The sequence below is a fragment of the Anser cygnoides genome, chromosome 2 (assembly GCF_040182565.1).
Source record: "Anser cygnoides isolate HZ-2024a breed goose chromosome 2, Taihu_goose_T2T_genome, whole genome shotgun sequence".
NCBI classification, from domain to species: domain Eukaryota; kingdom Metazoa; phylum Chordata; class Aves; order Anseriformes; family Anatidae; genus Anser; species Anser cygnoides.
Genome location: NC_089874.1, coordinates 103,307,501 through 103,330,415, shown reverse-complemented (window position 1 = coordinate 103,330,415; position 22,915 = coordinate 103,307,501). Strand labels below are relative to the sequence as shown.

Below are 22,915 nucleotides of genomic sequence, written 5' to 3'. Positions count from 1 at the left end.
GTGTCATTATTGTACTTTCTCAGGGATACACCATATAAGTATCAAGACTATGTATTCATTGGTTTCCCACATAAGTGAAATTTCATCAGGTTTCTTTTCAGTGTAGCTGTGATGTGTGGAAATGAAATACTTATGAAGAGCAACATCTAGTTTCTGTGAGTCATGAGTGAAATTTAAATAACAAACACAACATTCAAATTTCCATTAAAGGAAAAAAAAAAAGATAATCTGCACTTTTACAATTCAATTTTTAATGTAAGCAACTACAAAATGAGAAACTGATTATAAACCTAGAGATGATTTTCTTACCAGTATGTTTTTTTTTTTTTTCTTTTTTTTCCCTTGGGGGGGGAGCTATTTTAAACCAGTTTAGATTGGCACTATCATTTTCAAACTGCTAGTTTCAACTGTGTCTTGAAGTCATTTGCTGTTGTCCAGGAGGGATAAATGCAGGAAATGATGTGTAAAATTCTGAAATGGATAGAAGGCTTTTATTCCATACACATAGGTATTAATTTCACTGCAATGGGAGTTCTTCAGTAGCTTGTCTCCAGAAGTAAATTATGTACACTTCTCTGACGTACAATTATGGCATCTCACAATATGGCTATAATCAGCATACTAGAGTTCAGTTCTTTTCATCATAAGTTTTGTTTCTTAGTGGGTTTCATTAAAAAGCTTAGAAAGCTTAGATTACACCTATCTGTATTACGATGCCTTTAACACTTCTCATCAAAAGTCTACAATAAAGTCACAGAAAAAAATGCATCCACAATACAGACTTCTTTGAGTTCCTCACTATTATGGATAGAATGGATAGATGCTCAATCACACTTTAAATGTTTCTGTTTGTTCATCCCATGGAACTCTAGTCTTTCATGACTAATCTGCACCAAAAGAAGGAAAGAAAAAAGTAGTCAGCAAAATACAATACTCTGTATGTCTCAGTATGTATGTTTAGCATCCTGAGCCTAACTGTGATATGGAAATCATGACAAAGATGAATCTTCTTTGTGCTAAAGACAAGTACATGTGGTCTTGACACAAAGAAAGAAAGAATGTCAGGATCTGAAGACAGGAGACTGAATTTGTTTTGCCAAAATCTACTTTTTTCCATTGGATAATGAACCTATATTTTTCTTTATGTTTGTCTTCTAATATCTTTACAAGACCTATTCTTGTTGCCACTTGTGTGCCTTGATTGCTGTTTGCCTTAATGTTTCTAAATTTATTGTATTACACATGAGCTCAAACCTAGACCACTCACACCATTTAATCAATTCAAAAACATGTAATTTGGTCCAAACCAGAATTTTTCAAGGTGGTTTCTTTTGAAAGAAGAAAGGAGGAGAAGTCAGGATTAGAAGAAGAATTGAACAGAAAACGAAGGTTTGCTTAGTTCATAGCCCCCACCCCTTCTCTCAAAGAAAATAAAATAAACAAACAAATTCATTCTGTCTTATGGAAGACCATAACACCATAAAGCTCTCCACTTTCTACTCAACATTTGAATGATATTTAATTCCTGTGAAGAGTAGAAATACCTAAAAACGCATATATTAAAGAGTGACAGTAGAAATAACTGAATGAGAATAAGAAGGTCTATAATACAAACTGTTCCCTTAAACCAGGAATGAGAGAAGCAACCAGTGATGTTTTCTGAATGATTTCTTGAAAAGTGCTCAGAAACATGGATAAGAGTAATATAAGAGAGCTTGCCATCTCACAAAAATTCCATAAACAGCAGAAGAAAGTTTTAGATTCTTTTGCCCATGGTTTCCAAATACAGTAAATAACAATATAGAAACATACTTTTTTCTCCTTTGCAGCTTTTGGTAACAAGTTAATAATGAAGAATATGTTTACTTTGACTTTAATGTTACTATGGAATCTTAATAATAACTCAGATCTACTTTATTAGATCCCATTATTCTCTCATTACACTAGCAAATACAGCCTTTAAAAGTATGCAAGGGAAATTCAGGTGCCCAAGTATGAGTGTAATAGTGATGCATGAAAAAAGTAAAGGCACTAAAGCTCCATACTTGCAATTCATTATATTAACTGCTAGTAATAGTTATTGCTGGATGTTTTATACATAGTGGCTTACTTATATTGAAATATATATATTTTTAATTCCAGGTAATCTTTCAACCACCATCATTTCACTTTGTAGAATAGTCTCCATGTTTTTCACCTTCTATTTTCCAGTAATGTCTTCAGGATCTTTAAATAAAATAATAATTTATTTACAAGCATTCCTTTATCTACTCAACAAAAACAGCAAAATATTTCTTTTTATGCAGCTTTTAAAACAAAATTACTAACTACTATGTTTGATTATGACATTAGTGACCACAGAAAACATAATCCCTATCCTTTATTACCATTTGTAGGAGATGACATAGAAATGTGGTTTTGAATGACTATGATACAAGACAAATTGATTGAATTAAGCCAGCAAGAATTGAAGTTTCTATCTTTCAAAATATTTAACATGGTTATTTCAGAAGCATAAGAGATTACAGTTGCAACTTTATCTACTTTGAAACAGCTTTTCCATCTGGCTGCAAGTTGATTATGTCTTTCAAATATGGCAGTAAATTTGAATATATTAATATGAAATGTAAGCAACAACACAGCTGGTAATTACAAATTCACACAATTTGGATATTTCATTTGCATCATGCTAAACAATTTAGTGTTTTAAGACACCCTACTTCAAAAAAAAAAAAAAAAAAAAGAATGGAAGAATGGGGCTTTGACTGTAGTGTAAATCTTTTTCAGTTTTGAGATCATCATTCAAAGCTGCATTCCGTAGGTGTGCTGTAACAGTTCCTACTAATTCAATGTTGAAGTCATGCTTGAACATTTCCTTAACCTTTCCTATGAAATGTATTCCATCTGAAAATTTTCCAAGAAAGCCAAAAATAATGTGATGTTTGAAGAAATTGGGCTGCTTTCAAGTTATAGATAAATAGTGAGTTTCTACCAGTTGATATCTCTCTGCATCTTCAACAATCCTTCTCCCGTCCTCCCTTTCCACTCTTCACATTATTGACATTGCTTTGATTTCAAACTGTACCTATTGCATCAGGCTTTGAATTGTAATATGTACTGTTACTGAGCCACTGAACATAGTTTTGATTTCAAAAATATTTTTATTTTACATTTTTATTAGTGATATCTTCTGGCTTGGGATTGCTGGTGTTTTGTGTTATGAAATGTTAGCATAAATGACATGTTGATAGCTTATTATCACTTCCTTAATTCATGGCAAACAGTGGAAATTATATGCTTATTCTTCAGAGTTCAACAATGATTTTATGTTTTGGATTTTTACGGTGTGTATTTCTGCTTCTTTCACTCACCGCCTGCCACCCAACATTGCAAACAGGAGGAGTCAGTAATATTCAAAATGTATGGAGCATTTGCTTTCTCTTTGACTTCCCTCTACATGTACTGGAAAACAAAACAAAACAAAACAACAACAACAACAACAAAAGTCTGTTTACCTGCTATTGAATTTTATTAACTCTCCTGATACTCTTCATTGAACAGTGTCTCTGTGTAATCCTGACACTGGTTTTAGTGCTAATTTTACTTATTTAATGAGTAGAACAATATTAGGATTAAATTCCATTTCTGAATATCCTGAATTAGTTGAGAAATTCATGCTTATATCCTCTGTGCTGAAGGAGAATTGAAACCCACTCTCTCCAAATTCTGCATACGTGTTCTGACATCCCCAGCTTATGAGTGCAATATCCCTGCTATGATCAAAATCATGACAAGGAAATGACTCGTAAAATATTTTTAGAGACAAAAAAGTTTGATGACTTCTGTTGCTAATTGGTGAAAAATATTGTAAAGAAAGAAACTGCAAGTTCTTTCATTGCAATTAATTCAACAATTTACTGAAATTATAAACCTGTCCAATTTGTGTTCACTAGTTTATGTTAACCTTTTTTTAAAACTGCTGGAAAAGAAATCTATGCAACTTTGAAGAAATTGCATGTTTACTTCCATCTTTCTGAAAACAAATTCTTTCCGTGTACTATTGATGTGAAATACATTATCCCTAGTGATGTTTCCTTTCTTGATACATTGTTATCAGTGATATATACCATTTTGTTCTTTAATTTTTCCCAATTAGATCATTCAGACTGGGAGCCAATATACTGACTTTAGCTCACAAGTGTTTCCTTTTCTTTACGATTTTGAAATCGTCTTATTCTCTATTTGAAACTCACAGTTCATTGTGAAATAACAGTGAATACAAATTAGCAGTAAATATTCCTAAAATGGTAGAAGTACCATTGTAAAACCTTGGTGGTTGTGCATATTTTATCATTGTCACTGGAAACTATAATAGGACTGGATACTACCAGTGTTTCTGGAACTGACAGTCAAATTTTGATATTTATCTGTTTTCTTGAAGGATCCAATATATTCATGTATTGTAGGAAGCACCCCTAGGCAAATAGATCACTTTGGAATTAAAAAAAAAATTAATAATAATAATAAAAAAACCCTTTCCTTTCAAGAACCAAAAATTCCTTTCAGTTAGGAAAAATTCAAGAATATTTCTTATCTATTAGCTCTGAGTCAGCACTCATCCTAGCTAAGACTGTTTTGTCAGAGGCTGACTCCAAAGTACATTTTAATCTATGCACAATGATTCAACAAGATATCCCATTTATTTTGACTTTCTTTGGATAAAAAAATAAATTCTCAAGAACTAGAAACATTTCTTATGTAATGAAAAGTTAAAATTGGAAAATAAAATTACCTCAATGAATGGAATAATTATTCGTACTTCAGAAGAGTTGGTAATCCTGAATTAAACCAGTGGATTAGTTGTACTACTCTCTATAGCAATCTATAGAAGTTTCTATCTATTTGATAGGATGTTATTGTACCCCATTAAAAATGTCATTTTTTTTCTAATGCATTATAATTACTCTAAATGTAATTCCTGTAAAGCAATTTTTGACATGCTGTTGAAATTAAGATGAAGATTAGGAGATCTAAAAAAAAAAAAAAAAAGAAAAGAAAGAAAAACACACTGGACTCTTCAATATCAAAATGAAAGCATCCAGCTGTTTATACTGCATTCATAGAAAACCACAAGATTCTATTACGTGTCTGTTAACAGTATGACTATAGATACAACATTGATGGAGTTTATACTTTTCTCCAAGGAAACACCAAGTGTCTTGCTGCCCAAAATTTTTGGGCTGTCAAGCTTTCAAGCACTGCTCTGCTTGAATGGATGTTACATTTATCCAAGTAGTATTATGGTTACTTTGTCATCTTGATCTTATCTGAGAGATGAGACTGTCCATTTTTGCCTTTGGGAGATTTTTCTTTTTCTTTTTGAAAATTGAATCTCATTAAGAGAAAAATGCAGGGTCTATGGAGTAAACCGCACTGTTTTCCAATAACATATACTACAGTAAATAAAAGATAATAGTTTTAAATTTAGTAGCATTTTGGCTTTCATGTGTTACCAAAGGTTCTGAAGAGGGAAAAATAAATAAATAAATAAAATAGAGAGAAAAAGAGCAAAAGAAGGTGTTTTATTTTGTTTCCAGATATAAGATCTTTCTCACAGGTTTGGAATAAAAAGAATCATAGAATCACAGAATAAAAGAATCATAGAATGGTTTGGATTGGAAGGGACCTTAAAGATCATCTAGTTCCAACCTCCCTGCCATGGGCAGGGACATCTTCCACTACACCAGGTTGCCCCATCCAATCTGACCTTGAACACTTCTGGGCATGGGGTATCCACAGCTTCTCTAGACAACCTGTTCCAGTGCCTCAACACCCTCACAGTAAAGAATTTCTTCCAAATATTTAGTCTAAATCTACCCACTTTTAGTTTAAGACCATTACCACTTGTCCTGTTACTACACTCCCTGATAAAGAGTTCCTCTCCTGCTTTCTGGAAGGCTGTAAGTACTGTAGAAAGGAAAAAAAAGAAGGCTTTAAGTACTGTAAGGTTGCTATAAAGTTTCCCTGGAACCTTCTCTTCTCTAGGACTTCTAGGCTAATTGATCACATTTTCTTATCCTCTCTGTGTAGGAGAGGTTCTACAGCCCATTGCACTCCTCTGGACCTGGAACAGGTCCATGTATTTCTTATGCTGCATGTTCTAAAGCTGAACTCAGTACTCCAAGGTAGGGTCTCATGAGAGCACAGTAGAGGGGAAGAATCATAGAATCACAAAATCATAGACTCACAGAATCCCAGAATGGGTGGGGTTGGAAGGGACCTCTGAAGATCATGTAGTCCAACCCCCTTGCCGAGCAGGATCACCTAGAGCATGTTGCACAAGCTGGCATCCAGGCAGGTTTTGAATATTTCCAGAGAAGGAGACTCTACAACTTCTCTGAGCAACCTGTTCCAGTGCTCTGTCACCCTCACGGTAAAAAAGGACCCCCTCATATTGAGCCAGAACCTCCTGTGCTTCAGTTTGTGCCCGTTGCCTCTTGTCCTGTTGCTGGGCACACCTGAAAAGAGAACTGGCTCCATCCTCTCAACACCCTCCCCTCAGATATTTATATACATTAATGAGGTCTCCCCTCAGTCTTCTCTTTTCCAGGCTAAACAGGCCCAGTTCTTTCAGCCTGTCCTCATATGATAGGTGCTCCATTCCTCTAATCCTCTTTGTAGCCCTCCTCTGAACTTGCTCCAGCAGTTCTATGTCCCTTTTGTACTGGGGAGCCCAGAACTGGACACAATACTCCAGGTGTGGCCTCACCAGGGCTGAGTAGAGAGGGAAGATCACCTCCCTTGACCTGCTGGCAATATTCTTCCTAATGCACCCCAGGACACTGTTGGCCTTCTTGGCCACAAGGGCACATTTCTGACTCATGGTCAGCCTGCTGTCCACCAGGACTCCCAGGTCCCTCTCTGCAGAGCGGCACTCCAGTAGGACACCCCCCAGTCTGAACCGGTGCTTGGGGTCATTCCTCCCTAGAATCACCTGCTTCAACCTGCTAGCTACACTTCTTTTGATACAGCCCAAGTTATGGTTGGCTTTCTGAGCTACAAGAACACAATGCCTGCTCACAATTAACTTTTAATCCACCAGTACCCCAAGTCCTTTTCCACAGGGCTGCTCTTTATCCACTCATTGACCATCCTGTATTCATGTTTAGGATTGCTCTGACCCATGTGCATGACCTTGTCTTTTTGAACTTCATGAGGTTCACACAGGCCCACCTCTCAAACCTGTCAAGGTCTCTCTGGATGGTATCCCTTCCCTCTGGTGAGTTGACCACACCACACAGCTTGGTGTCATCCACAAACTGGTTGAGGGTGCCCTCAATCCCACTGTCCACATCACTGGAAAAAATGTGAAATAGTACCAGTCCCAGTACAGACTCCTGAGGAACATCACTTGTCACTGTTTTCCGTCTGGACATCAAGCTGTTGACTGAAACACTTTAAGTGTAACCACCCAGCCAATTCCTTACCTACTGAGTGGTCCATCCGTCAAATCCATGTCTCTCCAGTTTAGAGACAAGGATGTTGTACAGGACAGTGTCAAACACTTTGCACAAGCCCAAGTAGTTGAATTGTACTGAAAGGTGTTGAATTATACTGGAAGCCTCAAGAGTCAAAGCCTTACCTCAAGAGTGACATAAACATAATGGCTGATGGTGACACCATTGCCTGGATAAATGTTTAAAAATATATTTCTACATTAAAGGTGAAAGGTTGTATTTCCTTGAATAATCTCAATACTGTATTTCTGAATGTGAATAGTATTTAGTTAACAACACAACTGAAGGCAGTCTTGTGTCATTCAATAAATTACAGAAACTGACAACACTTTAATACTGTGTTATACAAGTTGAGAAAGAAAAACTTTTATCCTTTAAAAAAATAGGACAAATTTCCAAGATGAAAAGAAAGTATGTAGTGCTGCAAGAAACTATCATAATTAGGTGTTTTTAAAAAGCCTTAGTTTGTCCTTCTTCATAGAACAAGTGTAGAAAAAGGCAAGTAAGACAATAACTGTATTTCAGCTATTTGGAGGGAAAAAAAACCACACTAGGGAGGAGGATATGAGGCTTATATCTAGAGGCAGAAACATGTATCATGTCATTGATTAAAACATGATCAGTTATTAACAAGGCTGTTTAAAAGAGAAGGTCAGAGTTAACCTAAGGAAAAAAAAAAAAAAAGAAAAAAAAATGAATAAAAAGAATAGCCCAGATTAAAATGTTAATGTTCTATCTAGAATGCACAAAAGCAAATGCAATCTCATTTACTGACATTTCCAGAATTACAGCAAAGATTCCATTAATCTATTAGTTATGTATTTGTGTTAATCTGTAACAGAACTGTAACAGAAACAAGTCTTTAGGGAACAGGGTTTCAAGATTCTGTACACTTGAATTTTGGCAATCTTGAGCAAGTTAGACTTGGCTTTTTTATAGAATATTCAGGACTTTTTTTGTTTCAAGTCTGTAAATGGTAAATGCTAACACCAACACCTCCATCATGATAGTGACTTTTTTTTTTTTTTTTTTTTTTACATTGTCTATGTATATACAAAATTGTGGGCCTGGAAATAAAAATTTAGATTATTAAGTGAAAATAAAGAATGAAAAGAGCGAGTGTGACTGCCTCCTCTAGCCACTCCGTCCCAGGACTATCCCTATCTCGTTGCTGGGGCCCATCTCAGTGCTGGGGACCCAGAGTCTAGGCCGAGGCTGGAGGATGTTGCTACCACTTTTTCCTTTGCAAGTTCAGCCAGTAGGAAAGCTGAGCATGTGTCCCAGAGACACACAGACAGCGATAAACACTGACATGACAATCCACAAAAGCTGCCACAAGGACTGCCTTCAGCAGCACTTGCACACAGGACTCACATAAAACACACAGCTGAGACCACATCCTCCTCTCCAGCTAATACAGAAGTTCACCAGTGAAGACACACACACACAGGGCACTCTCTAGGTTCACAGATGCTCTGAGCAATGGTGCTACCCCTCTGTCCGCCCAGCACCCCTGCCTGGACCCCCTTCCCCTCTTCACAGGTCACCTACTCACTGGCTAATTCACTAGTAGTTCACTGTAAATCCACTTGAAATTCACTGCAATCACATGCACTTACACAATTTTCCCTCAGGCACACTGCATTTGCAAGTCCCTCTGGGAGTACCAGACCCCCTAACCACATGATACTCCAGCCCAGACCCCAGGCCCCTGCTACTTGCCAGATAGTCCAGCTAACAGTGTGCTAGCAAATACACATGCACACCTAGTTTGGGGAAGATACAGACACTTGCTGCCCTCAGCAGCTGGCACCAGGCACACAGGCCGTGATCCGTGGCCCCTCTCTAGCCACTGGTGTAGAGCCCTATGTTCGCCTTGCTCACACTGGTCCTCCCCTGGTAGATATTCTGTGAAGACACACTGTTCCTACTCAGGTGCTGGGAGTAGACGACTCCACTCACTCCAGTAGCTGATGCTAGGACCCTACTCACACCAGTAGTTGGCACCACAGGCTCTGGATACCTGAACTCCTGGCCTGGCTCCAGGAGCTGGCAGCCACTCCACTCACACTAATCCCCCCAGTATTTTGGTAGATCCCCCCAGTCTTAGGGTCCATGGGACCCTCCCTAGGTCTAGAGAAGCTCATCCAACTATTGATGCTAGGGCCCTCACCTGCTCTGGTAGCTGACACCACAGGCTGCGGGGCCTACATTCCCAGTCTGACTCTGGTAGTTGGCACCCAGTTCACTCAAGTTGATCCCCACAGTAGCTGGTACTCCAGACTCAAAGTCTGTAGTATCCCTTTCAGAGAGCTATGGCCCCTCCAACTACCGATGCTAGGACTCCCTCCAGTGTCTAGTATCTAGATAATACTTACTCCAGTATCTAGTACCACAGCCTGCAAGCACCTATACCTCTGGCCTGACTCCAGTAGCTAGCAGAGAATTCACTCACAACCCCACCTCCATCCCCACCAGTAGCGCCCCTGCCCCAGTGGCTGGGAGGAGGAAACTCCATTCGCTCCAGTAGTTGATACCACAGGCTGGAGGGCCTACTCCTCCAGGTCTGACTCCAGTAGCTAGTACCAAGTTCATTCATACCAGTCCCACAGTAGCTGGCACTCCAGGCTCAAAGTCTGCAAGACGATTTTAGATCAAGGGAGCTATGGCCCCTCCAACTACTGACACTAGGACCCTCACTCACTCCAGTAGCTAGCACCAATTCCTCTTGCACACACACGTCCCACCAGCAACTGGTGCTAAGGCCCCAACTTTGCTCCAGTAGCTGGCACCACAGCTATGTAGCTGGCACCACAGCTGTGGTTGCCCACATCTCCAGACTGACTCTAGTAGTTGGCTCAAAGATTCACTTACCCACATCCAATTCTCACCAGTAGCTCATCCTTAATCCTTGCAGCTCATATATATGTGGTATAGAAAGTGCAAACACACAGAGAGATAGTTAAGATTTAATAAGAAAATATAAGAAGATAGGGCAGACTGAGGTTATCAGGCACAGGGCTTGGCCGCATAAGTGTACTAATCAGCTCCACTGTACATGTGAACAGCCATTTTCTACCCTTTTCTACCTATCCCCCTCTTTGTTCCTTCTTCTCTCCCTCCCCCCTGCACAATCTTTGTGTGTTTGCAGAGCTCTGCGGTTCCTGCACCCTCCCAGTCTAGGGCCCCATGGTTCACACACTTACCGGTTGCAAGGTTCACCCTTCCTGGAAGTGATATCTGTAGCTTGTCAGCCCACCAATTATTGTGACTGGGCGGTTTGTTTCTTGTGATTGTCTCCCACCTTACAAGTCCTCAATCAGATAACCCTGCTGGAATAAGCATTCCTACTTTCTCCTATGCTGTCATAAATTTGTGTGACTGACCAGACTTGGTTTACATCACTGCTTCCTTTCTTATTATCCCTTGTTACACTGGAAAGTGTCTTTTGCCAGATACACTTAAAGGAGCAGACACTCTTCTTCTATGTACTCTTACAAAAATGTTTTTGTGCTACTAATATCGTTGATGTGTGTGTTTGGTACACCATCAGTGTGTGCTTTATATGCGTTCAATGGGTATAAAAAGTACTGACCATTTATAGCAAAGTGTAGTGGACGTCTTCTTCCCAAATGGCTTCTCTCTTTTCATCCCATCCTTGAAACATCCTTCTTTCTCTGGGACTGTAACCCAGTTCATGAGTTACGATGTTAGCTGGGTGTTCTACAATTCATTTTAGGTGCTCTATAGTAATTCTATAGTAAAAAAAGTTTTTTTGTGAATTGTCTGATTTGGGGAAGAAGTCTCTGAGAAACTAGGAGCTAAGGCTTAAAAGATATTTATGGGCTCAGACAGAAAATCTAACCAATGTCAGTTTCTACAAATGTGTACCAGAAGATTGTTAGGTTTTAATGTTTTTGTTTGGTTGGATGTGTGTTCATTTTTTGTTTTGTTTTATTAAAAACAACAAAAACAACAAAAAAACAACCAACCAGCCAAAAAGAAATTGGTTTTCTTATAGTCCAAATCTGAAAACAAAGCCTGGGGAGCAAGACTGTATAAAATGAAATATCAAGGATGGATGGGGGAAACTGCTGTGAGCAAAACAAAAGTGATATTGGGTGCCTTCCACCAAAGAGTTTGATCTATGTTTACCTCAAATACTTACCAAATTGCATCCCTTCTATTCTCCAGCATTTTTTTTGTCATCTTGTGTCTCTAATGTGTTGTTTGTCATTATTTTACCATGTCATATCAACAAAAAGTATGTGTTCCATACTGCCATGGTCCTAAAGAACCGCCCTGTCCATGCCTGCCCACCCTCAGGGTTCCCTCATTCTGCCCATGGCTCATGTTCCCACATTAGCCCCAGGGCTGTTAGTCCCTGCCTCAGAGAGGCTGCATCAGGGCCTGGCTCCAGCTCCCCACAACCCTATCTTGATTGACCATGGGTCCCAACAATCTGGGCCTACCCCCAAGACCATGTCCTGGTCCAGCCTTGGCCTGGGCCTGTCCTTGTCCCCACAGAGGTTCCTGGGGCTGGGGCTGCCTTACTTCTGGCTCGTGCAGTGGGATGGGACCTGGCTACCTGCCGTTGCCCTGATGGACCATGTGGTAAGCCCCTGCTGCTCCTGGTGCCCTGACCCACAGGACATGCCCTGCTCTTTCTGGTCCCTGACATCTGTCTCTTTTTCCCTAGTGAAAGATTGTGAAGTTATCCCTTGAAAAAAAAAAAAAAAAAGGAAAAAAAGAAATAAATTTCACCTGAAATGAATGTAGCATTTAGATACTCACAGGGCACTTTTCAGAGGTACAAATAGTTAAGTATGCAGCTCACATAAATGTATATCAGCTAAGCTACATCACTTAACCCCATCCTGCACTGAAACAGGTTCCTAATAGTTCAGTCATGTTTGCAGCTCTGTGAAGAACCAAGGGGTGTTCCATAATTTTGCTTTGTTATCTCCCATTCAGTACTTCTCATGGAGTTGTAAACAGCTTTGCCAGGACCTCTGTGTGTCATCTGGTCCTCCAAGCTCAAGCATGGCCACCTGGAGCTGGTTGCCCAGGACTTTGTCCAGATGGCTTTTGAATATCTCCAACTAGGGAGACTCCATAACCTCTCTGGGCAACATGTGTCAGTGCTCCATCATGTGCACAGTACGTAAGTGTTTCCTGATGTTGAGACTGAGCCTTCTGTGTTTCACTTTGTGCCCATTGCCTCTTGTTTTCTCACTGGGCACCACTGAAAAGAACCCGTCCCTGTCCTCTTTACAGAATAATAGGATACCACTAGTTGGAAGGGACCCACAAGGATCATCAAGTCTAACTCCTGGCTCCACACAGATCTACCCAAAAATTCACATCATATGACTAAGTGTATAGTCCAAACACTACTTAAACTCCTTAGGCACCCCTTCCAACTGGCATGGGCTTTTGTCTACATCATTGTTTGCTTGACTGTCAAGTTCTCTAGAACTTGACTTCATACCTGACACAGTTCAAACATCTTGCTTCAAATATTTTCACCAAATCTGTTCTGAACATCTGGATTTTTTCCCAGATATCTTCATCCAAAAGTCTGGCTGCACTATGGTGCTGTAAGGGGGCTATCAGGCAGTGACCTTCAATAAGGGGCGGGTTGCTTGGTAGAGACAGGTATACCTTGGTACCAGTTGCAATAATATGTTTCGAAAGTTCACTGTTATCAAACCAGTATGGACATTTTCCATGTGTGCAGGAAGCTGTTGATGCTCACGCATTGCTTTTCTTCTTTGTATTTCTTCCTCTTCCCCAGTGCATGTTCTTTTTGCTGCTTTGGAAACAAACATGTCATCCAGAGTGTAGTACTCTCTTGTCAGTTTTTTCCATCAGCTTTGATGCCATACACATGAACAGTGCATTTTGATCCTCTGCTTTTATTGTCTTCTCATTTTTGACTAAATTCTTCAGGTTCATACTGTCATCATCCTGAAAATACCCTACTCTTTCTTTATCTACATGAGTAGTGACCATCCGTCTTCTTTCTCCATCCTCCTCTAGGCTCATGTATTTCAACTGATGTGGTCACAGACCATGCCCTTCCATTTTGATCTATTCTGACAAGGATTACTTGCTCACCTTCTTGACAGCTTGAAGCCTCTCCACCAGACTTTGCTGGGATCTGCTTAATTTGGTGGGATCTCTCTTAATTTGTGTGCATTTTCAAGTTCCTCTTGAAGTTTTGAAGCTAAGTCCATTTTTCCCATGAGCTCAGCTTTCACGATCCTGGCTCCCAGTCTGTTCATCTCCTCTTCACTAAAGACCCGAGGCGGCTCATCCTTTTACGTATGCCTGGAACATGATGTTTTACTATCAGATAGTGTTTATTTCTTCTCAGGGGTATTGGTTGGGTACTCCTCTTGTGGTTTCTCTTTTTCATCACTTGGAGTTCTTTCACCATCAATTTTTGCCACAACATCGGAAGACTTTTGATCAGATATTAATTGTTTGTTGCTATTTCGTAGGTGTGCTTTGGTCCACAATGCAGTATCCTCATTAGATTTTTTGGAAATGACTGTTCAAAGAGCTATTCTATTTCAAAGATTTGTAAACACAAAGGGAAGATGTGAAAGCTTCGTTCTTCCGGAGATAATAATGGCATTGATTTTTCATTAAGATGCATCCCTTTTTGATAAGGTCACATGCTTCTCCCCTTCGTGGTGTTTCAAGATTTCTTCCTTCCTCTCCCTGCTGAGTTTGTGTTAGTGGTGAAGAGAAATTCTGAAATGTTGACACGTTTTTTATTTTTCTCACATTTTTTGGAATCCCATTTTCCTCTGTCCATTGAAGCTGCTGTCAACATCTTTGCTGGTTTCATATAAGGGAGACAAGCAGCAAAGTATTTATTTCTCAATAAACCTAAGAGAGCTTTTGCATTCAGCATTGTCTGAAATTACACTCATAGAGATGGTTTTTGAAATAAATAAATAAATAAAATCTTTCTAGGTAAGTCTTTTGTAATGTAACAACAAAAGCCTGAAAGATGACTCATCCTGTTTTATGACCTATGTTCTAGTCCTCCACCTAGAACCTCTTCCAAAATCAAGAATGATTGCTGGTCCTAAAACAAATCCTATTCCACATAGCATACAATTGCTGGGTTCCAAAAAGTCTACAGAAGAAAGTAAATTGTTGTTACTACATTCACATTTGACTGTTCATGTGTTTCTTTCTTGGAGTTCTTGTGGAGGGCCTGTCTTGCTTGAAACTATTGTCAGTGGCAGTAACTCTAACAGAAGAAAGAAGAGGGAATTCTGATTTCTTCATATTTTTATTTCTCTCAGTCTTCTCATATGTATAACCAGAAGGAAAGAGAGCTTACTTTCTGAGTACAATACCTTTCTAGTTTGCATAAAGTTAAAAGGCCAACTCATCTGGGAGTTATTGAAAAACACCTAAAGGACAAAACAGTTATTTGTCAGAGCCAACATGGATTCTCTAGGGGAAGGTCATGTCTAACAAACTTAATTTCCTTCTACAACAAGATCACCCAGCTAGTTTGACCAAAGGAAGCCAGTCGATTTAATATTTATGGATTTCAATAATGCTTTTAATACTCTCTCACAGTATCTTTCTGGGCAAAATGACCAGATTACAGTTAGATAAAAAGCATAATAAAGTGGATGAACAATTGTCTGATGGGACAGGCCCAGAAGGTTCTTGTAAATGGGGTTACATCCGGTTGGTGACCTATCACTAGTGGGGTTCCCCAGGGCTATATTTTAGGACCAGTCCTCTTCAATGTTTTCATACATGATTTGAATGAAGGACTTGGAGTTTTTTTGAGCAAATTCATGGATGAAACCAAATTGGTTGGAGCTGTTGACTCCATTGAGGGTGGTAAGGTCTTTCAGAGAGATCTTGATAAATTAGAGAGCTGGGCAATCACCAACAATATGAATTTTAACAAGAGCAAGTGCCAGATTCTGTACCTGGGAAGAGGCAACCCTAGTTATAAGTACAGACTGGGGGATGAGATGCTGGAGAGCAGCCCCGCGGAAGGCCATCTGGGGGTTTTGATCTGTCAATCGAGCAAGCTGAACATGAGCCAGCAGAGTGCCCTGGTGGTGACGAGGACCAACCATATACTGGGGTGCATCAAGAATGGCATTGATAGTTTGTCAAGGGAAGTCGTTGTCCTGCTCTATTCTGCGCTGGTGAGGCCTCACCTTGAATATTGTGTGCAGTTTTGGGCACCACAGCATAAGAAGAATATAAAATTGTTGCCCACCTTTGGACACTGAGGGTGTCCAAAGGTGGGCAACAAAGATGGTAAAGGGTCTAGAGGGGAAGAGGTATGTGGAGCATCTGAAGTCACTTGGACTGTTCAGCCTGGAGAAGAGGAGACTGAGGGGAGACTTCATTGCAGTCAACAACTTCCTAACACGGGGGAGTAGAGAAGCAGGCATTGATCTCTTCTCTCTGGTGACCAGTGATAAGACCCAAGGGGACAGTTTGAAGCTGTGTCAGGGGAGGTTCAGGCTGGATATCAGGAAAAGGTTTTTCACAAAGAGAGTGGTCAGGCACTAGAACAGGCTCCCCAGAGAACTGGTCCTGGCACCAAGGCTGCCAAAGTTCAAGAAGGGTTTGGGCAACACTCTCACACACATGCTCTGATATTTATTTATTTATTTACTTATTTGGGTGGTCCCCTTTGGGGACCCAGGTGTTGGACTCGATGATCCTTGTGGGTTCTTTCCAACTCAGATGTTCTATGATTCTATGATCTATAATTTCTTCCCCTTTGTGCTGAAATAAGGACTCAGTGTAGTCCAAAATACTTGTGTTACTGAGTTTTTGGCTGAACAAGACTCTCACAAGCAATTACTACTCCAAGAGTTCCTCTACTTTGTTGCTGTTGACTGGCATACATTTAAATCTCAGATGCGTACTCATTGTTGTGCATTCTGTCAATCAAATTAACCAGATACTATGAAAGAACTGCAACATACTAAAAAAAAAAAAAAAAAAAACTTTCGAATTTGTGCATTTTAATGTCATGATTTAGTTAAATTTTCAGTTGCCCATTGATACAAGCCATGTATCATTTAAATTAGGGGAAAAAAAAAAGAAAGAAAAAAGAAAGAAAGAAAGAAAGAAAGAAAGAAAGAAAGAAAGGAAGAAACAAACAAACAAACAAACAAACAAAGAAAAGAAAATGGAAACAAGATGATATAACAATTAAAGTGTAAACAAGCAAAGAAATAGAGCTTTCTAGCTTCTTTGTCATGCCATAGAGATGCAATTCCACCTTTCATTCATCCGTTTCTGTTTGAGTCACCTTTAAGATTTCTGTCTTCATGTGGTAAGGCTTTGAAAAGCATCCTTTTAAGAAACAAATCTACTTATACTTACACCACATATTGACTGTATTTCATTTCCATTATTCTGTATTACAAAGGACATTTGTATGAAAACCTGATTTCTTTGTTTCTGAAAAAATAATATGCTCTAGCTGCTTTGTCTCACCTGAAATAATAATCCTTCCTTCGTGACATCACTCTTCATTGTGCTATGATTGATGCCACAATCTGAGAATCTGACTTCAGGTGGGAATAAACAGTAGGAACAAAAGGAATAATAAAGAACAAAGACTTAGTGTTTCAGCACCTTAGAAAACTGTCAATAAAAATATAGAAATGAGATTTTGAGCAGAACTAGGATAACCTTGAGAAATCACATGAAATCCTTATGTGCATCTTTAACATACATCTGTGATGTAAATCTGTAATGTAATTCAGTCACTATTCAAGATGCTCCTACTTGCTATCAATTTCAAGCAGTAATGCCTCTAATCTAATATTTCTTATGTTACTTCAGCTATTTAATATCTGTAATTTAGGCGTCACATAAAAATTTCAGTGCAAAAGAACACTGCTGGAGTGACTTGTAACCTTAGTTATAATATACGAAAAACCTAATACACAGATAATACTCACTGTCTCTTCGCTGTTAAACACTACAAGCATCATCTTTTACTATTGTAAGATCTGAGATCATTCCTCTACAATTCTGTTAGAACAAAGACAACAAGTCATTCATGTACATACAGTAGGGTACTGTGAGGGATGGTGTGAGAAGAAATCATTTAGTTGTAGAAAATAAGCCAGTAAAGTAAAATGGGTGGAAACTGAAATTTTCTTTATGTGCTTCAGCTTAATTTGATTATTTGAAGGAGATAATTTTGAAACCTGTATACTTAAAGCATTAACATTTACATATGTAAATATATTGGCAAAACCTCTTAACAATTTATATATATTTTTTTAATTTATAAATTATATAAAATATATACATTGCCAGTGTGCATATACATATCATTGTCTAAATATATCTATAAACCTCCTGAGGTACTGATTTCTTCTTGGTTATTCATGTAACTTTCTTTGAATTTGAACTTGCTTCACAGAATGCTAAAATAGTTCTATTAGATTTAGTCCCTTAAGAATAGGAATCTTTCATCTGGGTAGTCTTTGGCTCTTCAAGAATAAATATGGTTTGAAAAGTCTTCTTATATCTAACTTTATAAATGCTCTAGAAACTTAATATAAAAGAAACTTGAATAGGCAAAATGATGAGGATCATGAGAACAATAGGACAAAATTGGAAACTCTCAGAGAAAAAGTGATATGAGTTTATATTTCCCACTGGAAATGACTTGTTTAGACTTTACAGGAGGACTGGTTCAGTTAGCAAAAACAGAAAATCAAAATATGTGAGTAATAGCATATCTGTGAAAAATAGAAAGTCTTTTGTAGTAGAAGTATATCATAAAGTCTCCTTTCTAAATGACAGTCCCCAAACTTTTAATGGTCAGCAAACAATAAATATATTATCAGGGAAGGACAATTTTATTTCACACCCACATATTTTTGGAAAAGTAATGTATTTATAAAGAATCAACAATTGGCGTAGTAAAGATCAGAGAAAATAAAGAAAAACAGAAGGTCTTTTGTAAGGCCATGTGATAACTGAACCAATACATTGTCATATGCAAGCAGAAGTTTTATACAGCTAAACTGAATAAACATAGGCTTTTTACAAATGTATGTATATATATATATATGTTGGTTTCTTTTTCTTTCTTTCATCTTCTTTACTTTCATCTTCTACCATTTTTTCTCCTCTACATGGCTTGCTTTTAAACAAAGAACCAGTCAGTACCAAAATTAAGCTGTATCTGAAATTAAGTTTACTTGTATCCTGCAGATAGCATCACTTTTTTTCCATTATTTAAGGCTACAGGACATATTCATAAAACAAATTCAGGTGTTAACTCTGCTAGGTCTCTGTTGATAGTGTGTGGATGCCTTTTGCTAAGACTTGACAAATGATTATGAAAATTTCCTCTATGATCTTCTGTGAAAAACTAAAATAATAATATTTTTCAAATATGTCCGTGGAGCTAGGAAACAACAGGAAAGAATCACAGGATCACCAGAAGCACAGAATTGCAGTATCACAGAATCACAGAATAGTTTTTTAAAGCATATCTGCTATTTGCTATTAAAGTATACCTGTGGTCTGCAAAGTAACATTGATGTTCTTGCTGTTGCTGAAGATTGCTTGAGCCTTGATAACTTATCATCTAAAAGAAAATAAAAAATACAGAGACATGTCCCTTGTACAGAGATCATAGAATAATACAATCACAGAATGGTTTGGGTTGGAAAGGACCTTAACGATCATATAATTCCATGGGCAGGGACACCTTCCACTAGATCAGGTTGCTCAAAGCCCCATCCAAAATGGCCTTGAAAGCTTCCAGGGATGGGGCAGCCACAACTTTTCTAGGCAACCTGTTCTAGTGCCTCACTACCCTCTGAATAAAGAAATTTATCCTTATAACTAATCTAAACCTACCCTCTTTTAGTTTAAAGCCATTACCCCTTGTCCTCTCCCTATACTCCCTGACAAAAACTCCCTCCCTAGCTTCCCTGTAGGCCCCCTTCAGGTACTGGAAGGCTGCCATAAGGTCTCCCTGGAGCCTTCTCTTCTCCAGCCTGCACAACCCCAACTCCCTCAGCTTGTCTTCATAAGAGAGGTACTCCAGCCCCTTGATCATCCTTGTCGCCCTCCTCTAGAACAACAACTACATTTCTCAGAAAAATATTATTATTTATCCTGCAAGCTGTCTGAAGGAAACAAACAAACAAACAAACAAACAAAAAGTATTCCTTTGCACCTGATGGCATTTTAATGAGGAAGATATCAGTTATACTGTTATACATATACACAGACATACATCTTCGTATTTTAGTTCTGTCAGAGAAGCAATAATAATTCAACAGCTTTAAATTCAGGTTGGAAAAAAGTCATATTTCATAACAGAACAACAACAAATTATTTTTCATTTTATTCTAGTCACCTTGAAGGCTACTTGTGCTCCACATCTCTGAACTACTGGGATAGCTCAGCATGTTTATAGTAATATAGAGCAGCAATAAAGGTGGAAAGTACTGGCACAAGCACTGACTGAAAATGAAGCAGATAATGCCAGCTGAACACTTAGAGGGTAATTTCTGGAAATCGGACCTTAGAAGTGAAGAAAAGGGCAAATCAATTTTGGCTAAGTAAATAGGCTAGTTTTAAACAGGTCACTTTTGTATTGTAAAGTAGTTAGCTGTGACATGAGATATAATTGGGCTTATGCTTACAGTGGAATTCAACAGTTTAAAGTGTCAGTATGTGAATTCTCTATATAGGAATTTGTAGGCTACATTTCTGATGGTGACAACCATCTTGTTTTCTCCACTGCCCAGAAAGTAAACTCACTGCATACCCAGGATTCATAGCCTCCATTGAAAAATCCAACAAATATAAGTCCCACTTTTGTAAGAATGTACAGGTGAAGTTTCACTGAAACTATAGGAAATTATATATTATATATTAATTATAATTATTAATCAAAATAATATATTATCATATCAAAATTGCTTATAATTATAATAAATAAATATAAATATAATAATAATAATAATTTATATAATAATTATATAAATATAATAACGGACTTCTGGCCTGAAGAGGAGCAGATAGGCGTATTCTCAGGAAAACTGAGAATGCAGTTGCTATTCCCATACTGTATGCAAACAAAGAGAAAGATGTTGCTTAGTGGAACAGTACAGCTTTTTTCCTCTTGCTCTTTTGGGGACTATACAGCTGAAATTCCAGTTCTTTGAACATTTCTGTGCTTTGCAGCAAAAGGAACTAAACCCTCTCTTTTTATGATAGAAAACCACGGATGTAGAATGACCAGAAAAATATTATTTATCTGAAAATATGTGTCCAGGGCAGAAGATATTGTTATTCTATTTCTGTAAAGAATCTAACCCCCATTTTTCATGTAATCACCTCCTAAATAAGCTACAATCCATCACTAATTTTTATATTGGTTGTTTCTGTGGTATTGGGGAGACTATAACATGCTAGTTAAACAATCACAACCTCCATCTATGACCTCCCTGAAAAAAATCATCTTAAATGGAAACAAACTGATTTGAAATTTTATTTGAAGTACTGGCTCCATACTAAGAGGAGATTTATCCATATTTTCAGTTTATCCTTTGATACTGACCTGATATGACAGGAGAGGATCAACCTTTGAGACACGCTGAACATTCAAATTCCAGGATTTCCTCTAAACTACCTCCTGTGCAACACCTTCACTTCCTGGAAGCATGTTAAAGTGAACTTATTATATAAGACCAAAGTACAGCATAAAATACATTGCAGTGTTTGCACTGCAATGTACAAGGAATGCTAGCTCAGTGATGTAGTACCACCGTTTTCCATAGAACTGCTGAGAAAAACATATTTTCTAGTAGTGTAAATGGATGACCAGATTGTAGGAAGTTGTGTACAGCCACAGCGTATGTGGTAATTATGAATGATGGGGTAGAGAAAAATCTGTTTGGTTAACTCTAGGATTAAGTTTAATTCATAGTACTGTTAAATCAGAATTAATATATTAATTATGTGTGTATGTGTATGCCTAAGGAATCACAAACTAATTCTTAAACACTGAAGAATTAAGATCTCCTTTATCACAGAATCACAAAATCACAAAATGGTTGAGGCTGGAAGGGACCTCTGGAGATCATCTAGTTCAACCCCCCTGCCAAGCAGGACCACCTAGTGCATGTTGCATAGGATCGCATCCAGGCGGGTTTTGTATATCTCCAAAGAGAGAGTCTCCATAGCCTCTCTCTGGGCAGCCTGTTCCAGTGCTCTGTCACCCTTAAAGTAAAGAAATGTTTCCTCATGTTCAGCTGGAACTTCCTGTGTTTCAGTTTGTGCCCACTGCCTCTTGTCCTGTCGCTGGGCACCAGTGAAAATAATCCAGTCCCATCTTCTTGACAACCTCCCTTCAGTTATTTGTATATGTTGATCAGATCCCTTCTCAGTCTTCTCCAAGATAAACAGGCCCAGCTCTCTCAGCCTCCCCTCATATGAAAAATGCTCTAGTCCCCTAGTTATCTTCATAGCCCTCTGCTTGACTTGCTCCAGCAGTTCTATGTCTCTCTTGTACTAGAGAGCCCAGAACTGAACACAGTACTCCAGGAGAGGCCTCACCAGGGCTGAGTAGAGGGGCAGGATCACCTCCCTTGACCTGATGGCAATGGTTTTACTAATGCACCCCAGGACACTGTTGGCCGCCTTGGCCACGAGGGCACATTGCTGGCTCATGGTTATCCTGCTATTCACCAGGACTCCCAGCTTCTTCTCTGCAGAGCTGCTTTCCAGCAGGTCAGCCCCTAGCCTGTGCCGGTGCATGGGGTTATTCCTCCCTAGGTTCAGGACCCCACATTTGCCTTTGTTGAACTTCATGAAGTTTCTCACCACCCAGTGCTCCAGCCTGTCCAGGTCCCTCTGAATGGCTGCACAGCCCTCTGGTGTATCAGCCACTCCTCCCAGTTTTGTATCATATGCACATATGTCATATTATGAGTGTAACTAAGCATGATTACTATTGGTATTTAGATCCTACATAGTAATCAGTTCTGATCTCATTATAACTCTGCTGAAGTCAATGTTGTGTGTTTATGTATTTATTTTTTCCCCAGAATACTTACAACACTAAATTTACCTTCCCTAATATGGGAGATTCATTAGGGGAGAATAAAGCAAAGTGGTATGTTTCAGAAGCACACAGAAATAGGCACAATATTTTCAACAGGATTGGATAAAAACTTTTGATAAATAAAACATATTAAAAAAATGTTTGGGCATGAAACAATTATTCGAGACTTTTTCTTTTTTTTCTCTTCTATTCTATTCTTTTCTTCTCTCTCTTCTCTTATTTTCTCTTCTTTTCTCTTCGTTTTCTCTTCTTTTCTTTTCTCTTTTTTCTCTTC

At 38.5% G+C, this 22,915-nt stretch overlaps 1 long non-coding RNA gene and 1 pseudogene across 1 annotated transcript in view; one reads left to right on the top strand and one right to left on the bottom strand.

Moving 5' to 3' along the window:
- Positions 1-22,915, top strand: part of LOC136790157 (uncharacterized) — a 134,300-nt gene that overhangs the window by 41,228 nt on the left and 70,157 nt on the right. The window lies entirely within an intron of this gene.
- On the bottom strand, positions 12,464-19,623 carry LOC106042220 (CWF19-like protein 2 pseudogene; annotated as a pseudogene).